We start from the raw sequence: 19,779 nt of genomic DNA, 5'->3' as shown, positions 1-19,779 counted from the left end.
GCCTTACAGATAAAATTATCCTTACTTGAGAACAAATGGATTAAAAAAGGTAGAGTAAGTTTAGGGAAGAGAGAGGTGAGTCTACTTTTATAAACTTGAAGTGTACAGTGCCTAGGGTTTCTCTGCTCAGAGGTGCCACAGTACAGTTGGAAATGTGGAAACCTGAAGAAAGATCTGGGCTGTAAACCCAAATTAGGGAATACTAAGCTTACATGTGACAATCAGGACATAAGTAAAGGCAAAATCACCCCAAATCTTCCACAGAATAAAAGATCAAGAACAGGCACCTGGGATCACCGATGTTCACAACTGATGTAAGCACAGAACAATATATTTGTCACAAAGACCAAGGAGAATCTGACAGTTCTTTCTTCTGTGCCTCTTAATAAATTTACATTAGAAAAATTCTTCTAACCAGCCATAAAAAAGAAGAACATAAAGAAATGGTTCAGGCGCCTAAAGGAAGTATTTGTGCTGCTTTCAGAGGTTGGTAAGAATCTGTGAAAGAGGGAATGTCATCTCATAAGTAACTTACTACAGTCTTTAAGAGAAATGATTTGTATCTTTACTCTAGAAAGAGTAGCAAGAGAAAAGCTAGGAACATATTTTTGAAACTTTGGTTGTATACCATGTTCCTGGTAGATTTTGTGTAATAATGCTAGAAGTTAAAACTACAAGTACATTAAAAAATTTATATTTAAAAACCATATTCTGGCTAACAGTTGAAAGCATAATTTAAAAATCTTTCAGAAAATGAGCTACATGATATTTAAAAAACATTGCCTGAGAAACTGAACAACTAATCAGTCTCACAAAGATTAACCTTTAGTCAACATCTTGTGGCAAAAACCTCATTTCTCAGTGACTGAATGGAGCTTTTATTTTCTTGTCTTTAAATCGCACGTCATTCATGAATGTTATTGTTGTAGAAGATTCAAAGCACACAGAAGTATCTATGGAGAAATGAACTCCGCCCCCCCACATCTTTCACACACCACTGGCCCCTCATTCCCTTCCTCCCTAGATACAACAATTCTCAACTGTGTGGTGTTGACCATATAGTCCCCAGTGCTGAGCACTGAGCATGTGAATGTGAGATGTTGCTTTGCAAGTTTCCGGATCTTAAAGGTAAGCAGGAGTCTTTAGCATTGTATAAATGGAAGAAGGTTTACTTTCAATTAGGAAAGCATGAACTAATATAATTGAACCAATCCAGCATTTTTCACAGAGAATGGTAATGACTGTGTACGGATAATTTAAGGAGCTGATAGTTTTTGGAAAGTATCTACAGTATGCATCTGGTGACAAGCATGTTGCATTTCAAACTCTCAATATTTACATTTGATAGCTGGAGAAAGTAAATGCTTCCCTTTATCTCATAGCAACAGGAGACCTTGAGACTGACTGTACTATATTTTGTTGAAAGAATTTCTTCATTATATATCAGACATGTTTAGAGGTAGCATCAAATTTCCTGAAAAGAAAAATCTAGGAGACAAGATGAAATCTAAATTTTCTGGGTAGTAAAAGATACTTAGTTGAGTTCTTATTCTCATGGTTTCTTTATTTTCTACCGGAGAACTAACTTGGCTGAGGAGAAGACCTCAATGGTGACCTGGCAATTTACTGACAAATTCCGTAATTCTATGACCCAATCTTTATGTGACAGATGGATACAGTGAAGTGTCTCCAACGACTAACTCTAGAAATTCCTTCTCCACGAATGTTGAAGCGAAGCCCTTCATTTCCACCACTGATTTGCCATTAAGTTAATGCTGTCCTGATAATACCCCTCATTACCTTGATATAAACATGGAGTATTTTCATATCATCAGGGAAAATTGTTTAGACCACATAGAAAGATGGCTAAATTAGACAGAGAAAGTCTCTTATTCCTTAGTTACTTATTACGTAGTCCCAATAATAAACTGGCCTCTTCTTCTGAGTGCATTTCCCGTTTGTTCTCATTTTATTGTTAGTCAAATCTTTCATCTGGACTGTATTACTCGCCTCCATGGACATTAACTTTCTCTTTCTCAGTGGAACAAGATGCTCTAAGTCCCTCTTCCCCAAGTCAGGCCCAAATACTCACATCTATTAGGAAGAGGAAGAGGAATGTCCGTGGACTAAAGTCCTGGGTCAGAGTTCCAGTGCCACTTCCTCTCTCTAACATATGACTCTTGGGCCAACCATTTGTCAGCTTGAGTTTCTTCATCTGTAGAAAGAGGAAAAAACACTATCTTCTCATTTTATTGTTAGTCAAATCTTTCATCTGGACTGTATTACTCGCCTCCATGGACATTAACTTTCTCTTTCTCAGTGGAACAAGATGCTCTAAGTCCCTCTTCCCCAAGTCAGGCCCAAATACTCACATCTATTAGGAAGAGGAAGAGGAATGTCCGTGGACTAAAAGTCCTGGGTCAGAGTTCCAGTGCCACTTCCTCTCTCTAACATATGACTCTTGGGCCAACCATTTGTCAGCTTGAGTTTCTTCATCTGTAGAAAGAGGAAAAAACACTATCTACTACACTTAGGTCCTTAAGTTTGTTTTGAAGATAAGAAAGGAGAGAAGTCTACTTAAAAGACTTTCATAAAACATTCACAGTGTAGTATGCCAGACCCAGTCAGTGTGTTCAGGAAATGCTTGTAAATGCTGATTGAGTGCATAGTGTCCACTCACTGCAGGTCTCCGGAGCTTCATACTCTGAGACAGCTTTGGGGAAATGTTCGGGCTTAGAACAGTGTTCCTGCCCTTTCCCCTCCACTGTCTCAGAGATCAGTCAGCAGAGGCAGGTAGGGCTCCAACGACTATGAGTGAATCTTGTGATTCTGCTATTTTGGACAGATCCGTAAGATGGAAAACTTCCGGAACAAGAGCTAGCTTGAGCCTCTCATCTGAGAATATGATTTTTAACAGTAGAGACAAAATGTCAATGTCAGTGAGTCTCTTCTCTTGAAAGAAGCCCCTCGGGTGACGCCTGCAAACGCTCTTAGTTTCACCTCACTTCATATCATTCATAAGTCCTGTCAAATACTTTCTTGGGTTCTATGAGATATAAAAATGAAAAAAAATCTCATAGGTTTCTCCAGTGTGGATATAACAGTGCTTCAATATTAGCTATTGTTATCATATCATCATTACTATGATCTCTAGTACACATAAGTACTTGGGAACATTAGTTATGATTTAATGGGATTCAGTTTATAGAGCTGTTGTAAGAAATAAGATAATTAATTAAATCATATAATTCAGGGACCAGTACTAAATACTTTCTGAGTGCTTAATAATTATTTGCTATTAGTTGTAACAGTCAAATGTTATCAAATGTGGCATTTTTTTAACAAACCATATATCAAACATTTCCACCTAAGTACATGGAAACAACTTCATTTTTGTTTTGTTTAAGTTTTTGTTTTTTTGAGACTGGGGGGAGATATCCCACTCTCTAGACTGAACTTGTGATCTTGTGATGATCCATCTGCTTTAGCGTCCTGAGTGCTGAGATTATAGGTGTGAGCCAGGACACTTGACAGACCGACTTCCTTTAAAACAAATGGCTGAAGATGATCAATTAGTTTTCTCTTTGTTGATAGATATTTAGGTATGTTTCACTTTTCAAATGAGCTGTTACAAACCACTTTATACTGTACTTCCATGAACATGTATTTGTGTCTTTTTATAGAAACCTGTTGCAATAGCTCAGTCATAAAGCATATTTAACCAAATAAGTAATAAAAACTGCCCATGGAAACAACTGAGCCCATTAGCTATCGAAGCTCCGTGCTCTCTGTTCTCTTGCCAGTATGTCATGTAACCAAATACTGAAATATTTGCCAGAAGAGGCTATGAGCACATGGTTTTAATTCGTATTTTATTGACTTCTGCTAAGAAACATTTGCATATGTTTATTGACCATTTTTATTTCCTTTTGTGTAAATGCCTATTTTCTGCTTTCTCAACTTGTATCTGATTTGTGAAACCTTTTTGTCCCCAGGTGTAATGGAGGATTCTTTCAGAAAGTTCTGAGGAATATATTCTCTTCCTTTCCAGAGCCACAATTTCTGGTCATTAAAGAGTGAGAATGAATCCTTTCAGAACAACCTTTCAGACTAGAATTATAAGCTCTTAATGATAAGCAGTGCTTTTTAGACTGCGCTCCGCAGTCAGCCTCACTGAGAAGATGTTTTTGTAAGACAAGTGCTTCATTTAAGTTAAGAAGTCCATTTCCAGACTTCTTAACTATAAACTCAAGGGGCAGGTTTAAGAAGCTGTAGTTTTCTTTAACAAGCCCTCCGTGTCACTGGGCAACTGAAAAGCTGGCCATCCACAGAAAACAATTAGTCATCCTAAAACTGTGTTAAGATTGGAATTATAATTACCTTCCTCAGTGAGTTGCTAACATTTAAGAATTTTATTGGCACACACAACATCTTGAGTTGAAGGAAATAATTGTGAGTGTAAAAATGCCATTTTCAAACAATATATCTTTATCTCTAAAAAATCTTTATTCATTTTTATTTTAGATATCTGAGTGTTTACCTACATGTAAGTAAGTGCACCACATGCTTACAGTGCCTGCCAAGGTCAGAAGATGGCATAGATGGTATCGGATCCCCTGGAACTGGAATTAGAAATGGATTAGCAGGGTTAGCTGCTATGTGGGTGCTGGGAATCAAACCCAGGTCCTCTGCAATAGCAGCCAGTGCTCTTGATCCCTGAACCATCGTTCTGATCCCATTTAATTTATTTGTAACAGATGTGAAATGAGGAAATTAAAGAAAGTGATGAATGATGAAGGACTAGAAGGTGATAGTGATAAGAAGGGCCTGACAATGTATGCATATGGTGATAGTGTTGTTCTGTATAGCGACCATGATGTCAAGTGCATCAGCGTGACAGGCTGCATAGAACTGAATACACACACACACACACACACACACATATACACACACTAAATAATTGTAATTCTAAAATTAAAAATACATTAATAAATGAATGTAATAAATTATACTCTCAGGCATGGTATGTTTTTGTGACAAGTTTTAAAGTTTAGGTGAAAGATTATATTGAATAGAGGAACAAGCCTGTCAAATAGAAGATTGTAATTAGAACATAAAGAATTCTATCTTTCTATAATCCTCTGATTTTTATTGATAGATTTAGCAGTCCATAGACAAAAAGTATGTGTGCCACCCAGGCTTGGAATAAATATTTGGTCACTTTCTGACACTGCCATCTAATAAATCAAAAATCAGTATGGTCTTTGAGGATAGAGGTTCCAGGAAGAGGCCAAAACAAAGGTTTCCTCTTGTCACAGCATAACTGCTGCCTCCAGGGAACTCTGAGGAGAAAAAGAAACAAACTTTGTAGCCTTGAGTATTTTAGATTGTTGCTATGGAAAATTGTGTTAGAATATGAAAATGTGTTAGAATATGAAAATGGTACTTACAAAAGACTATGAACAGTCTCCTGCTTTGACTCTGTTTAATGGCTCAAATGTTTAATGTTTGGGAATACCTGAACAAGTTTAATTTTTAATTATTAAAAAGCTGCCATCCTCTAGAATATGAAAAGAAATTTCATATTCTAGAAGCTTTAGAGAAGCTTTATTTGCTGGTCTTTGTGTTGCCCACTGTGTTTGAGGAATCTCTTTATTCTTCCAAGTTTAGGAGAGTCCTCCCATGTGGACTTGAGTTACTTTTAAAACCATAAGGAGAGAAGCCTTTATTTACAATTTCTATGAACTGAGTCATTGTGTACCATGTTGTTGAACAAATCCACACTAGCCTCACTCTCCCTAAACAGCCTCTCCAAACAGGTCAGTGAAGGGCTTCCAGAACTTTCATTTATGGTGCCTGGTGCAGTGATAAGAAAAATTCTGGACTGAGTTCAGAAACAAGGGTCAGCTGAAAGGATGGATGAGAGCGAATAAATTCAGATTGCTTTAGTTGCAGCTGGGTCAGAAAGGAGAAGGGAGAGCTACGCAGGCAGAACTGTGCCGACATCCTTCCTTATGTGTATTTTAGAAGGCAATACTTTAGTCCTTGGAAAAAATGCTTACATATTCCCATGTTCTTTCTAGATTGTGTAGTTACAGAAATGGGAAAGAACTCCTTCTTGTCATATATTTTTAATGATGTGAGGTGTTTAAAAGCATTAAATATTTTTGATCAGCATAGAGGGCCTTGTATTTGAAGTCACTGAGGTTCACCTACACTTGTACAGCCACATAAACCTGAAAGTAGTTTTCATTCCTCTCTCCCCTAAATAATGCTGTCTTTCTATGCATCACCCTGACACCTGATTGCCGCCATTATTTGTCGTTGTTTAGACTCCACCTCACTTTTAGCTAATCTAGTCCCTGATCCTATAAACGAAGGTAAGTCCACAGACTGAAAGGAGAACAGAAAGATAAGAACGTGTCTTAACTGCCTAGGAAGAGACAAAGTTCTGATTATAGGTAATAGAAAAACCTGAACTATTTTGAAAAACTTACAGTAATATTATTTAAGTTGAAAAAGAAAAGACATACTTATTTCTGCCTTCCCATTAAGGACTGTGTGAAGGTTGCTGTGCTCAGGCTGGGAGGCGCTTGTCTTATTTCACTAAGAATTTTCACAGGTCTCTCTCTTATCTAAGTCTCTCTAGAAACCTTTCCTCTATTTCAGTTTCTTTATCTAATTTGGGAGATAAGCAGAGTCAAAAACAAACCAAAAGAGCTGCCAAAGAAATAATAGAGGCTTTTGTCTCTCCCCTGAATTCCTGCTCACTAAAGTATTCTAAATTAGAAGAGTGAGTCATGCTTTTGTCTTCTGCTTGAGCAGCACCTGTTGTCCACCTCTGCAGGAAAGGATACCCAGGGGACTGGTGACTCATGCTGCCCGCCCCCTTTCAAGGACCTTCTATCTGTCAAGGGTCATTAGTAGCAGTATCAATTCTAGCACTTACTTCTTAGCCTAAGTCCTAGAAGACATTAAGCTTGTTTTGCCTCTGAGCGAGGATCTCCTCCCACTCTGCTGAGGAACACAGGTAAGTGATGCTGACCCTGAGTATATCCAGAAGGAGCCCTAGGAATCAGTATGTGCAAAGAAAACCACTTTCGGTTTATCAGCAACAGGAAAGGCAACATCACCTAGCATAATTCATTCTTTGTCAAGAGAATGTTTCCATGTGTTCTATTATCATTTTTTAATCACAGAAATTTGATGCTATCTATACATTTGAAATTATGTTTTGCATCTTTGAAAAGCATTAAGTACTGTTTGAAGAGACAGTAACAGTTATGTCCTACATGACCAGGAATGCTAAATTATTAAATCACAAATATGTTTGATCCTCACCAAAGGAGACGGGTGCTACCAGTTCCAGTTCTTAGAAGAGTCTGAGCTGTAAGAAGATCAAGCTGCTTATCATCATCCAACCAACAGGAACTGGAGGAGCAATTTGAAGAAAAATTTTAAAAATATTTTATTTTATGTGTATGTGTGTTTTGCCTGCATGTAGTAAATGCACAACATGAGTACATTGCCCTCATGATCCCCTGGAACTGCAGTTAAGGATGAGTGTTAACTGCCATGTGGGTGTTGGGAACTGAACTAGGGTCCTAGAAGAGCAGCCAGTGCTCTTACCTACTGAGCCATTTCTCCAGCCCTCTTTATAAAGTTCTTTTGTGCTTCAAAATAGTACCTGAAGAAGAAAAATCATAGTGTTCTGAATACGATTGACAAAATGCAATGACTTCATTAGGCCACAGCTAGCATTCACCCAACTCTGTACCTGAGGATCCATGTATCGATTCACAAGCATTTACCAAGAGGTAGTTATTTCCTTGTCTCGCCAAGTCTTTCAAATATTTGCTAATATTCATTATGTGAACCTCTGTTTTAGAAGATAACCCTCATTTTCCAAGCAGAAATCAGAGATAGTGATTTCTTATATCAGCAGTTTTCAGAACATTAGGCATATTACAATTGTCTCATGCATCTTGAGGGCTTGACTCTGTGGAGCATTATGTTTCTCTTTGAAGAAGACTTTTGAAAACCCCAAATTCCTAGTTGGTTCCACAAGATAATTTTTTTGATTATTTATTTTTATGTGTGTGACTGTTTGGTCTTCATGTATGTGAGTGTACCACATGTATGCAATACCTGCAGAGATCAGAAGAGGATGATAGATCCCCTGGAAATGGAGTTAAGAACAGTTGTCAGCTGTCATGTAGGTGCTGTGAACTGAGCCCTGGTTCTCTGCAAGAGCAACCAATACCCTTAGCTGCTGAGCCTTCTCTTCAGCCCCAGCCACAAAATAATTATAGCCATCAGTATTTCAAAATATTGAAATATTTTGAAACCAAACAGATATATTCGGTTATGTCACAGCATATTTTAATTGAATATTTAAGCCTAGGTTAAAATAAAAGCCCATTTTTCTCTAACACAGAGGTCCACAACTGGTCAAACACAGGGAATAATTGTCTGTGATATGCTTAGCCCTGAGGTGAATTCAGCATTCAACTCTCACTAGAGAGGTTTCCTTATGCAACAGATGGTGATTAACACAGAAACTCACGATTGACCAATGTGCAGAGAATAAGAGGCTGCAGAGTATTTATGCCTGAAGAGGAAACTATATCAAACCTTTGCCTCCCAAGGCTCAGGGATCATTGTGAAGAGGAGGCAGAAAGAATATAGGAATCAGAGGTGGTGGATGACCACAAGGAGACAGAGTTTTCCAGACATCTGGTCAGTTACAAATATGAACTCATAGTAATGGTGACATCATGCACAAGTCTCATGGAATCTCAAACAAGAAAAATTCCCAGTGTAGACATGGGGGCATGGAGGGTTTAAGAAATCCCAGGCCAACCTAAAGAGCTTTTGGAAACTGATGACTGCTGGGAGCAGGAGACACAGTCTCTTATAGGGATGAGACTCTTGGTAGGTTAACCAGGCTCCAGCGGATGGACCCATGGTAAGGGACTTATGGGACACAAATCAGACTCTATAGGCCCCATGTATACATAAAGCAGAGTACATTGAATTGGGCAGGGTGCAGTGTTTGGAGGGGAGGTGTTGATGGGGGAGTGGCTCTAAATACATCAAATTATAATGCATGACAATCACAAAAACCAATAAAATTTTTTAAAGTTCAGTTTTTTCCATATTCATGAAATTGCTTTTGAATCTGTGTGCTAGGATCACCTCATTTCTGTACAGATTTTTCTCCATCTCTGAAGTATGCTTAATGAGATCTATGAAAAATTGAATGAAGAAAAAATTAAGTTAATAAACAGAAAAATAATGAAGGTAGACAATCACAGGCTTGTCAGTGTAAAACGTACCTCACTAGTAGTTTCTATGGAGTGAATAGATGGGATATGAGCTTGTTGGTTCACAGCATGATGACACTGGACATTTCTCAGGTTATTGTTCTCCTGGCAAGGCCCATGAACCAGGCTGGAAGATGAAATGTGTAAAGGTAAAAGCATCTCTCTGTTATGTGGGGATCTGAATATAATCATTCACTTATCTCCTTATTCATAGCTGTTTATTCATCTAAGGAAATATTTATTAACAACTAAAGGTAATCTGCTACAGGAAATTAATAAAAATCACAAACAGAATCATGCCTAAACACTTCCATATTACATAACATCTCCTCGAATGTTCTACAGCACTTTCAACCTCAAAAATAGAAACTTCAGCCTGCTTTTCCTGTCATGTTCCAACATGGGTTACCCACCTCTACACCTCTGACCAAACCTTCTCTTCACTAGCTTTTCTCATTTTATCCCCTGTAAAAACAATCCCTGTCTTGTCTAAACAACCAACCTCAAAGTCATCTTTTGCCCTTTTGGCTTTGCGCCTCCCTCTGTTGTCTGTCATCTAATATCTTCAACTGTGCAACTGATTGCATCTCACTCTCTCCACCCCATCGTCTCTCACCTGGACCTGAGCCTCCTATTTAACCTCTTCCCCAGTCCCACATTTGGTACGCACTGTAGTCTGATTGTTAAAAATGGTCACTGCGTTAGTGATGAGGAACCAAGCTTGGGGGAGACAAAGGAAAGGGGGTGCCATGAGAAATTAGGTACGGCAACACATCCTTGGCCTGAGCTATTCAGATTCATCATATCTTCTGAGTTTCTTGGCCATAATCTCTACAAAGGACAGATGAAGGGACAGAAACCACAAACCACTTGGAGTTTCTTTTAGCTAGCATACAGTACATAGAAATTATCGAAGATGCAGAAAAATGCTGCACCATAAGTAAGTCTTTCATATGTCACATAACAGTCATATAAGAGAGTACTTCTGAAGCATTAGTGAGCCTGTAGCTCATTAGGTATTTGAACCATTTTCTTGATTCAGTTTTACAGTATGAATTTGTTAGCAGACTTTTAAAAACATTTTTAGGAATGAGTAAAACCTACAGTAAAGAGGTTTTCTTCTTTTTATTTTGAAGTTTGATTTTGCATGGAGAACTCTATAGAGTCCTGTGGAAATAAATAAACACAAGATAATCCCTACCCTCAAAGGAAATTGCAAACTTGTTGAGGGTTTATAACAAGCAAAACAAAAATCTAGAATTTAGTCAATTAAGTAGAAAATTTAGGCACTGAACACTTTCCTCTTAAAGGTGTATAACCAAAGCATGAAAAAGGGATATTTAATTTGTTTTGCTTAATTTATTGGTTACCTTCTAGAACTGCAGGCCACAAAACACTAAACAAAAAAGAAAGCATTCATGGGAAATATTCAACATGCAAAACATGCCTGCCAAGAAACCAAACAGCCCACAGAGAGCCAATAAAAGGAAAAACTCTTACTTCATACTCCAAATGCCTCTGGACTCAAACTGCTTCTGGGGGAGACCAGCTCACATCTGTAGAACTATTGTTTAATAAAGATATTTTCTACCAGTCTCAAAATTCTGTAGTGCAAGTCATTACCTAGAGAAAAACACCCAACCTTCTTCAGTAATGAAGGGAATGAACGAGAATGTTCTTTAAAAATTTAGGGAAGAGGCTGCTCCACTGCGCAAACAACTGCTTTTCAGTGCTTAGCATTTTACAAGACCACTTTCACAAAGGTGCTCAGAGTTCACGCAGCCTAGTCAGAAAGACGAAAACTCACCGGATTCTAGCGTTAGAGCGCATGGCTCTGGAATCTTTAGTTGAAGTGTGTCGCTAAAATTAAGAATGGCTTAAAGTATGCTCTCGCTCTAAACTGTAGAGAGAGGACCTTTTGAATTCTTAAAATAGAATAAAATTTTCACTTTTGAACTCTGTTTTCTCATGTATAACATGATTAGAAACCACACTTACTTGGTTGAGGAAAATTTCCGGTATCCTGAGTACAATTTTAATAGTCTATCACTTACTTTGGTCTTCGGTTTTATTCTCTTTGTGTTTTCACACAATTATGAATTTTTCCTCGTCTGTCACTAATATTTGAAAGAGTGTTCTGCAGATACGTAATAATGAGAAAATGAGTGCTGTGGAGTAAAAGGTTTACGGTGACACGAATTTTTATAAAAAGTAATAAATTTACATTTAGGGAAAAGGCATATTCATGTTGAAATTTCCCGAAGGAACTTCATCACTAAGTAAAGGGTCATGATAAAATATATCCTGGGTCCCTTGAGTATGGGCTGGACATAACGATGTGTCTTGAACCAATATCGGAGGAAATGGACTTTTCAAAGGGCTGACAGGCACCACTGCAACCTGTAGCGGTATCGTCAGCGATAATCCATGTTTACATTATGTACTGATTGATAAATGATGGGAGCATCAACTTCCCTCTGCAGGGTCCATCACTGAAATCCATAACCTCAGACTAATTATTTGAAAACACCACACAAGCCCAAACTGAGGGACCTTCTAAAATGTACTGACCTTTGTTCTTCTAAACTCTCAAAGTCATGGAAAATTAGGAAAGCCTCAGAAACCATCTTGGATTGGAGAAGACTATAACACATGCCGAACATATAACACGGTATTTCAGGTTTGGTCCTGAAGCCAAAAAGGAGCACTAGTAAAAAACTGGTGAATTGGAAAAACATCCCTAGTTCAGTTATTAATGTGCCAGCGGTGACAGAACTATAACAGCACAAGGGTCAATGTTAGAGAATGTGTGTATTTAAACTCCCTGTGCTATCACTATAACCGCTCTGTAAGTCTAAATCCATCCCCTCTCCCCCATAATTTGTTACACATATGCACACACACACACACGCATGTGCGCGTGCACATACACATTAGGAAAATTTCAATCCGAAGAAGGATAAGACACCCTATTTTAGCTAGTAGACTTTTCTTTTCATGTACAAATAAAATATAGTATTTTACTACTTTTTTCCCTTTGGGGCGGAGTCTCGTGTAGCCCAGGTTGACCTTGAAGTCCTCTCAGCCTCTTTGGTGCTGGGACTGCAGGTATGCACCACCAGTGTTAGTTTCGCTGTTTCTTAATGTTTTAATACGAATTAATGTTTGAGTGTCTGTAAGAGTTCAGTTTAATGAACTATTTACTCGCCTTTACCGGTACAGAGAGAAACACTGGTCTGTGAATCAGGACAATTACATCACTCTGCTTCTCTTCACTAATTTGCTGAACTCTGGTGACATAAGGAACGTTCTAAAGCATCAATTTTATTTATTTTTATCATTTCATGTGTATGAGTGTTTTGCTTGCATGTATATAGCTGCACCATGTGAACGTATGGTCCACAGAGGCCAGAAAAAGACATCAGATTCTCCGGAACTGGAGTTGAAAACAGTTGTGAGCTGCTGTGTGGGTGTTGGGACTCAAACCTGGGTCTTATGCAAGAGCAGCTGATGCTCTCAACCCTGATCTATCTCTGCAGTCCCCTAAAGTATTAACCTTAAACATAAGAAGCTGATACCCAAAATTTATTATTAGTCCTGGAACCAAAGTGCCATTCTTGTGCCTTTTGAGCTGTGATTTCTTCAGCCGCACCTTGTAGCATGCTCAGCCTCACAGCCCATGTGATACTGAATAGAGAAGGTCTCTTCCTTCTCTGCAGAATTTTGAGGTGGGACTGAGGGAACACTGGGTTTCTGTACAAGGAACCTGCTAAATGGTGAGAGATCTCTGGAAATTTTCTATCATAATTTGGTTGGAAAAAATTTGCTGAAATACTTTATAGAAATTTATTCTTTTTATAACTTTACTTAGCCTAACTTCTTCAATCATTAGATTTGTAAATCATATAAATAGTAAACTTGCAGTATTTAATATTTTTAAAGCATGGTTCAGTAGGGTGATTTAGATTCAGTAGGATGATTTAGAGGTGACGCCAAGTGATCCACGAACAATCTTTTGTAATTCCCAGAAATGTGAGGACTGAATTTAATAACTTCTTTCATTCTGGTGAACTGATCACAGCAAAAGTAATGGAATGCCCCTTTGTAGATCGGAGTTTGAAAACAGCAGCTCTATTTGGGGAATACTTGGGTTCCCTCATTCTCTTGTCATTTGTTTACAGCTTTTGGGAAGCCACAACTCAACCCTGTGGCAAGCAGCCAAGGCCTGTAACAGCACGTAAGCACTTCTGCCTCATGTGGCCTCCCACGTAATCTTGCTCTGTCTGTGTAGTATGTGTCAAGTACAAACATAGTTGTGCTGTTAACTTGTTGTATTTATTCTAATTATAACATAATAAAAGTAATAAACCATGCTTAAAATTTTCTGGCTATAATTATAAGTCAGATACACATATTAAAACCTTCTGAAATTTTCTCATTTAATGCATGTTCAATATGAAGAAGATAGTCTATGTGAAATTAAAGAAATTTCCCCAGGAGATTAAGATGTGCCATCTCAATTTCACAAATATATTCCTAAGGATGTTGTCTGTTCTTTCTTCAAAATCAGAGTTTTATGATTTGTTGAGTTCAAACAGGATTTTCTAAGACATTATTATGGAAGAGCGTTAGTGAGCTCTGTCTTCAGATGACTCACAGCCTAATGGAAGAGACAGAGCAAAAGCAGCTGCCTACAATTCTTTCAGTCACAGCATCTTTCAGCTTACGGCTCGTCAGAAGAGTCACCCACACACATGTCCTCCAGAGATGCCTTGACCAGTCAGACATGGACATCGCCACACCTGTCACTGCATTTTCATAAGATCACTATAATTTTGTTATGTTTGAGATACTGACCATTAGTAATTCCAGTATGGTCAGCAAGTACAAAACCGAAGATGGTAGTGGCTGGTGCAGTGGTGACTAAAGCTGCCTTCTAAAATCAAGGATGGCTTTACGCTCAGGCATTATGGTATGATGGGAACAGAAAACAGACTCGTTGGAAGTGGCATGTTTTCAGTCTATGGGAGAAATTTAGGACCAAAAGAGAACTGTTCAACATACGATAAAGGCTGTCTCTTCAGCTGATGATATGGAACAATCATAGAGTAAATAAAAATCTAATTAGCTGTGATTCAAAAGAGCAACACTGATACGGAATGCCTATTGACCTAACGCTTCCCAAGCGAGTATGGGGTTCTGAAACAGCGAGATTGAAGAGTTGCTGCTGAAACCAAGATGGCTGATAGGCTGCAGGCTGGATGTCCTTGGTACAAATCATATTGTGTGGTTGTACATTTGAGCTGGAAGGAACAAACCTGATGTTTCCCTCCCCAAGAAAGTTTGCCTTGGTGTGTGTTGTGCTATTCTAATAGAACACCAGAGTTGGGTAATGTATAAAGAAATAAAAGGTGTAGTGTACAAGATTGTGGGGGCTGGGCAGATGAACCCTGAAGGACTCATGTCAGGCAAGAGCCTAGGTGCTGTGGCCACCCAAGACAGAAGATCGGAATGTAAGAGACCATTCAGATCTGCAGTCAAGCTGGTCTATAACTGGCCTTAATCCATTCCAAAGGCAGATCCATCCTGAGCTCAACACATTTTGTGAAGACACTTTTTCCTACCTTGTTGCCCTAGGGATTAAGATTCTAACACAAGTTTTGAGAAACAGATCCATACCATAGTGGAGGTATAATCCACGTTCACCAACTTTATATCAATGAAACGATCCATAATATGACAGCATGGAAAGGAACACTCTCTAAATCTCCAGAGAGCTCAAACAATCTCACATTCATTCTCTGAAGATGCAGGTGGAGTCTGCATGTAAGAAAACCCTGTTAGTCATTCTAGACATAAGTACCAAAGTGCTTTTGAAAGTTCCACTCTGTGAGCAGAAAATATGTACAAGCTTCAGAGAAATATTTATAGTTTGAAGCAAACAGGAAGCATCTTTAGACTACCTTCCCACTGGGCTTTTGATAGTCCCTCTGGGACCCCATGTGTCCAATCCCAGCGTAGCCCAGTGGTCTCTTCTTGAAGATTTTGTTCCATAGCCATGTCCCTGAGCCTATGTGTCTCTGTAGCTACACTCTGGTCTGCATTTTATAAATTTTATGCTACAGTTCATTTGTCTTCCAGTTTTACTTTGTTTTCCAATAACTTTAGCTGCAAATCCCTTGACCTCACATTTAAAAATAAGAGGATATATTTGGGGAGGATGGACATAATGTTCTCTGTTCTCTACTGGACTGTAAAAATGTCTGCTTGATAAAAATTCACTATCTATAGTTGAAGTCATGAACTGTGTAAATCAGGAAGGTTTTGCAAGAAGCAGTAATTTTTCATATCACATACAGTGAATATTTTCTATATATTATCCAGAATGCTATAAGTAAACCATATGTTGGTTTTTATAAAAAGATGCAATTGTATGGCTATAATTATTTCAAGTTAATTGAAATTTAATTGGTCATGTGTACATTATTTATAAGAATGGGAAATATGAAGATAAAATGCAAAAGCAATGGAAGAAACCATTTTAACACCAAACAGATGTGACACTGTTTAATTTACAAGTAGCTTGGAAATGGTGGGTCCGTACATGTCACATGCCTTATAAAGTTTCAAGGCCCAGGAATAAAGGGCTCTGTAAACCATCATCATTTTCCCAGCAAAAAGGATTTCATCCACTGCTGAAGCTCTGCTGTCAGTTTGAGGCTGAAATGAAGCAGCTGTTGGAACCACAGAACTTTGCTTCTTTTGTGGCTGAGTAGTAAGATAGAGAAGGTGCTGAGCTCTAATGGGAGAAAGTCGAATCATCCACACAGGAAGCTTGACTTCCCTGTGTGTTTCTGATGACAGAAGTCTCTTTAGCATCCTGAAATGTGGAATGACTTACACTGTTACCCACACTAACCACTACCAACCAGCTGATTTTGAGTCCAAGTAAAATTTGTAGAAGGATAATAACTCAAGATTTGGTTAATAACACTTAAGAAGAAAATAGAGGAAACCCCACATCATCGTAGGTGTTTAGTGACCCTCATTATGTCATTTATTTTATTCTTTTGATTTGTTTTTGCTGCTTTTTGTTCATTTCTTTGTTTGAGACAGGGTCTTGCTGTAGCCCCAGCTGGCCTGGAATGCACTGTGTAGACCGGGCTGACCTGGAACTGACAGAAATATGCCTTCCTCTGCCTCACAAGTGCATGGGCCACCACCCCTGGTACCTTTATTTTTATTTATTTATTTTTTATTTTATGTTTATGAATGTGTCTCATCTATATGCAGGTAGGTGCACTCATGTGGTACAATGCCTGCGTGGACCAGAAGAGGGTGACAGATCCCCTCTGGATGGGGAACTGGAGTTACAGAGGATACTCATTCTTAGCCATCATGTGGGTGCTAGGAACCAAACCTGGGTTCTCTGCAAGAGCAGCCAGTCCTCTTGACCACTGAGCCAAGATTCCCAGCACCCACATGGCAACTAACAACCATTCCTAACTCCAGTTCCAGGGGATCTGACACCCTCTTCTGACCTCCATGGGCATTGCACGTACATGGTGCACTTGCGTACATGCAGGCAAAACATTCATACACATAATCTAAAACATAAAATATTTTTAAAAGAATTTCCTTGTTTAAAGTAGTTCTATGTCAATTTCCAGCATAACCTATTTTGAATTTTAAGATGGAATATGAAGAAAATGATATTTATTTTCTCTTCCTGTAACACTCAATTATTTCAGCATCATTGATTGATTAAAATAATAGTTTTTCCCATTCAGATCACTTGTTTGATAATATTGGTTGAAATTCAACTGACTGGATAGCTGTATATAGATATATGATATGTGTGTTTGTTTAGCTTAGTAATTATTCTGTTCCATTGGTCTATTATTTCTTTATTAATTTCAGTACATTTTAGCTTTTAATATGAAGTCTTGCATATTTTTTGTTAGATTTATTTTTCATATCTAAGATTTTTGATACTATAAGTAAATAATATTTAAAATTATTCATTTTCTACTTGTTTTTAGTATGTAAAAGCACATAGCACGTTTCATTTAGAGCTAGTAACATTTTAGTAGATTATAAAAAAGTTTTCTACATGTATAATTCTACCATCAAATAGTGCTTTAAAGAAAAATCACTGACTGTTTCATTGTTGCAGGTGAGGTTAGCTGAACTTTTTATATCTACTAAATCGGGTTGAAAATTTCCTTTCCTAGTTTGTTGAAAGCGTCAATCACATATAAATGTGATGTTTTGTCGTATGCCTTTTCTTCGTCTTTGAAAATAGTTGTAAGGTTTATTGTTTCCTTATTTCTATAAGGCAGAAAATTATATAGAGTGAATTTTGTATATTATAACTATATTACAGCTCTTAGATACATCTTATTTGATGTTAATGCAGCTTATATTTTATTACTACTGTCTTTGATGTCCAACCATTTTGTTAGGGATTTTATAAAGGTGTTTGTGCAAAGTAATTTTTAATACTCTTTCTGGTAGCTTTGCAAGCTCTTTGTACCAAAGTATTGCTAATGTTCTAAAATGGGGTGAGAAATGCTCTTTCCTTTACTTTCTATTTTTTGGCAGGGTTTTATTATTTGCATTATTTTGTTACAAAATGCATGGTGCAGTTAGTGAAGACTTCTGATGCCAGTGTATTCATCATGAAAGGTTTTTATTTTATTTTTATTTTTTGTTTTATAAATGTATCATCTGCATGTATATAAGTGCACCGCTGTCGTGCAATGCCCACGGTCAGGAGAGGACATCAGATCACCCTGGAACCGGAGCTATGGACAGCTGCTAGCCACCATCAGGTTGCTAGTAATCAAATCCAGGTCCTCTGCAAAAGCAGCCAGTGCTCTTAACCACTGAATCATCACTCTAGTCCCAGAAACGTTTTTAATTAATAATTTAGTTTTGTTAAAAAATAGATTCATTTAGCTTTAACTATTATTTTTGTATTAAATATATTAGATGTGATAGTTTGTGTCTTTAAAGGAATACGAAGATTGTATTTTATATGTTAAATGATATCTAAGTGTCAAATAAATCTATCAGTAGCCATCCATTTGTGTCATCTCCATTATATGTATAATTATACATATATATATATGTTATTGAGCTTTTGTAATTTCCTCTTCATTTTTGCTAAATCCCAAAATTAGTTTATTAGGCTTTTCAAAATAGTAACCACTGGTTTGCAGTTGCTGTGTCATTTGCATGTTTTCAGTATTTTTACAGAAATATAATAGCAAGATGGAGACATAATAAACTACATGCATTTCTAAGATTAAGATATGTTTACTGTTAATTAGCCTTTCGTTGCTGTATAGGACTCTATTTCTTTAAATATAGTAATTAAATTTCATAGTTTACTCACTATATATTTTACACTGATTTGTATTATTTATATTTATATATTTTACACTGATTTAGCAACATTTTTATTACTTCCTTCACTTATAATTCATTCTTTCATAGGTCTGTAAACAGAAGCTTGTTTCACTGACAAGTTCGCTCTTCTTACTTTTCAATAATGATTATTACAAATCCATTACTTTTTCTATAAGCACTAAGTCTGCACATTTTGGACATTTTCTTTTATTCTGTATCATTTTTTATCTAACCTATTTCCATTGTTCTTTTAGTTCACGTTTTAGCCTTTAGTGTATCACATGTGGAGCCTCATAAGAAGGAGCTGGGGGCAGATTTGTTCTTTGGCCAGGTTTTATTGAAACTATACTTCTGTTATTCTGTACCTTGCTAGTTGAAACTAGTTTCTTCTCTCCTCAAGAGTGCATTCCTCCTTGTTCTGATATTCTAGAAATGAAAGTGGGCATGTTTCTTCTCAGCCTGTGGAGCCAGGCATTTTCTTAAACTTCTTAAATAAATTGCTTTGGCCATCTCGTATATTTCATTTAAATTCAAATAAAAAACACTGAGCATCTAACAATACCAGGGCTCTATCAGGTACCAGTAACATAGAAATAAATGAGACATTTATTCTTCATCATTATTTTGTTAGTTTTTTGATGTTTTTATAATTTATTTTGAACATATTCTCTCTTCCCTCCTCCAAAGTAGCACAGGCACACACACACACACACACACACACACACACACACACACACACACCTCCTCCCTTCCCTACTCATCCTTGTGTCTTCTTCTGTTCATATATTCTTGGATGTGAGGCCATCCCCTGGAATGTGGTAGACCTACCAGTGGCACACCCTTACAGAAAACTGACTCTCCATCTCCCAGCAGCTATCAATTGCCAATAATTTCTCAGTTAGGGGTGAGATATCTTGCCCACATTCCCTCTCTATACTAGAATCTAAGAGAGAATTCTTGCTTTCAGGAATCCTACACAGACCAGCAGAAGAAATTCTATAACTTAATAAATAAACAAAATGCTAGGCTTAATTACCTT

This window comes from Nannospalax galili, unplaced genomic scaffold (genome assembly GCF_000622305.1).
Source record: "Nannospalax galili isolate Female #2095 unplaced genomic scaffold, S.galili_v1.0 scaffold1220, whole genome shotgun sequence".
Lineage (NCBI taxonomy): Eukaryota > Metazoa > Chordata > Mammalia > Rodentia > Spalacidae > Nannospalax > Nannospalax galili.
The sequence above is the reverse complement of the archived record's forward strand: the minus strand, read 5'-3'. Positions refer to the sequence as shown.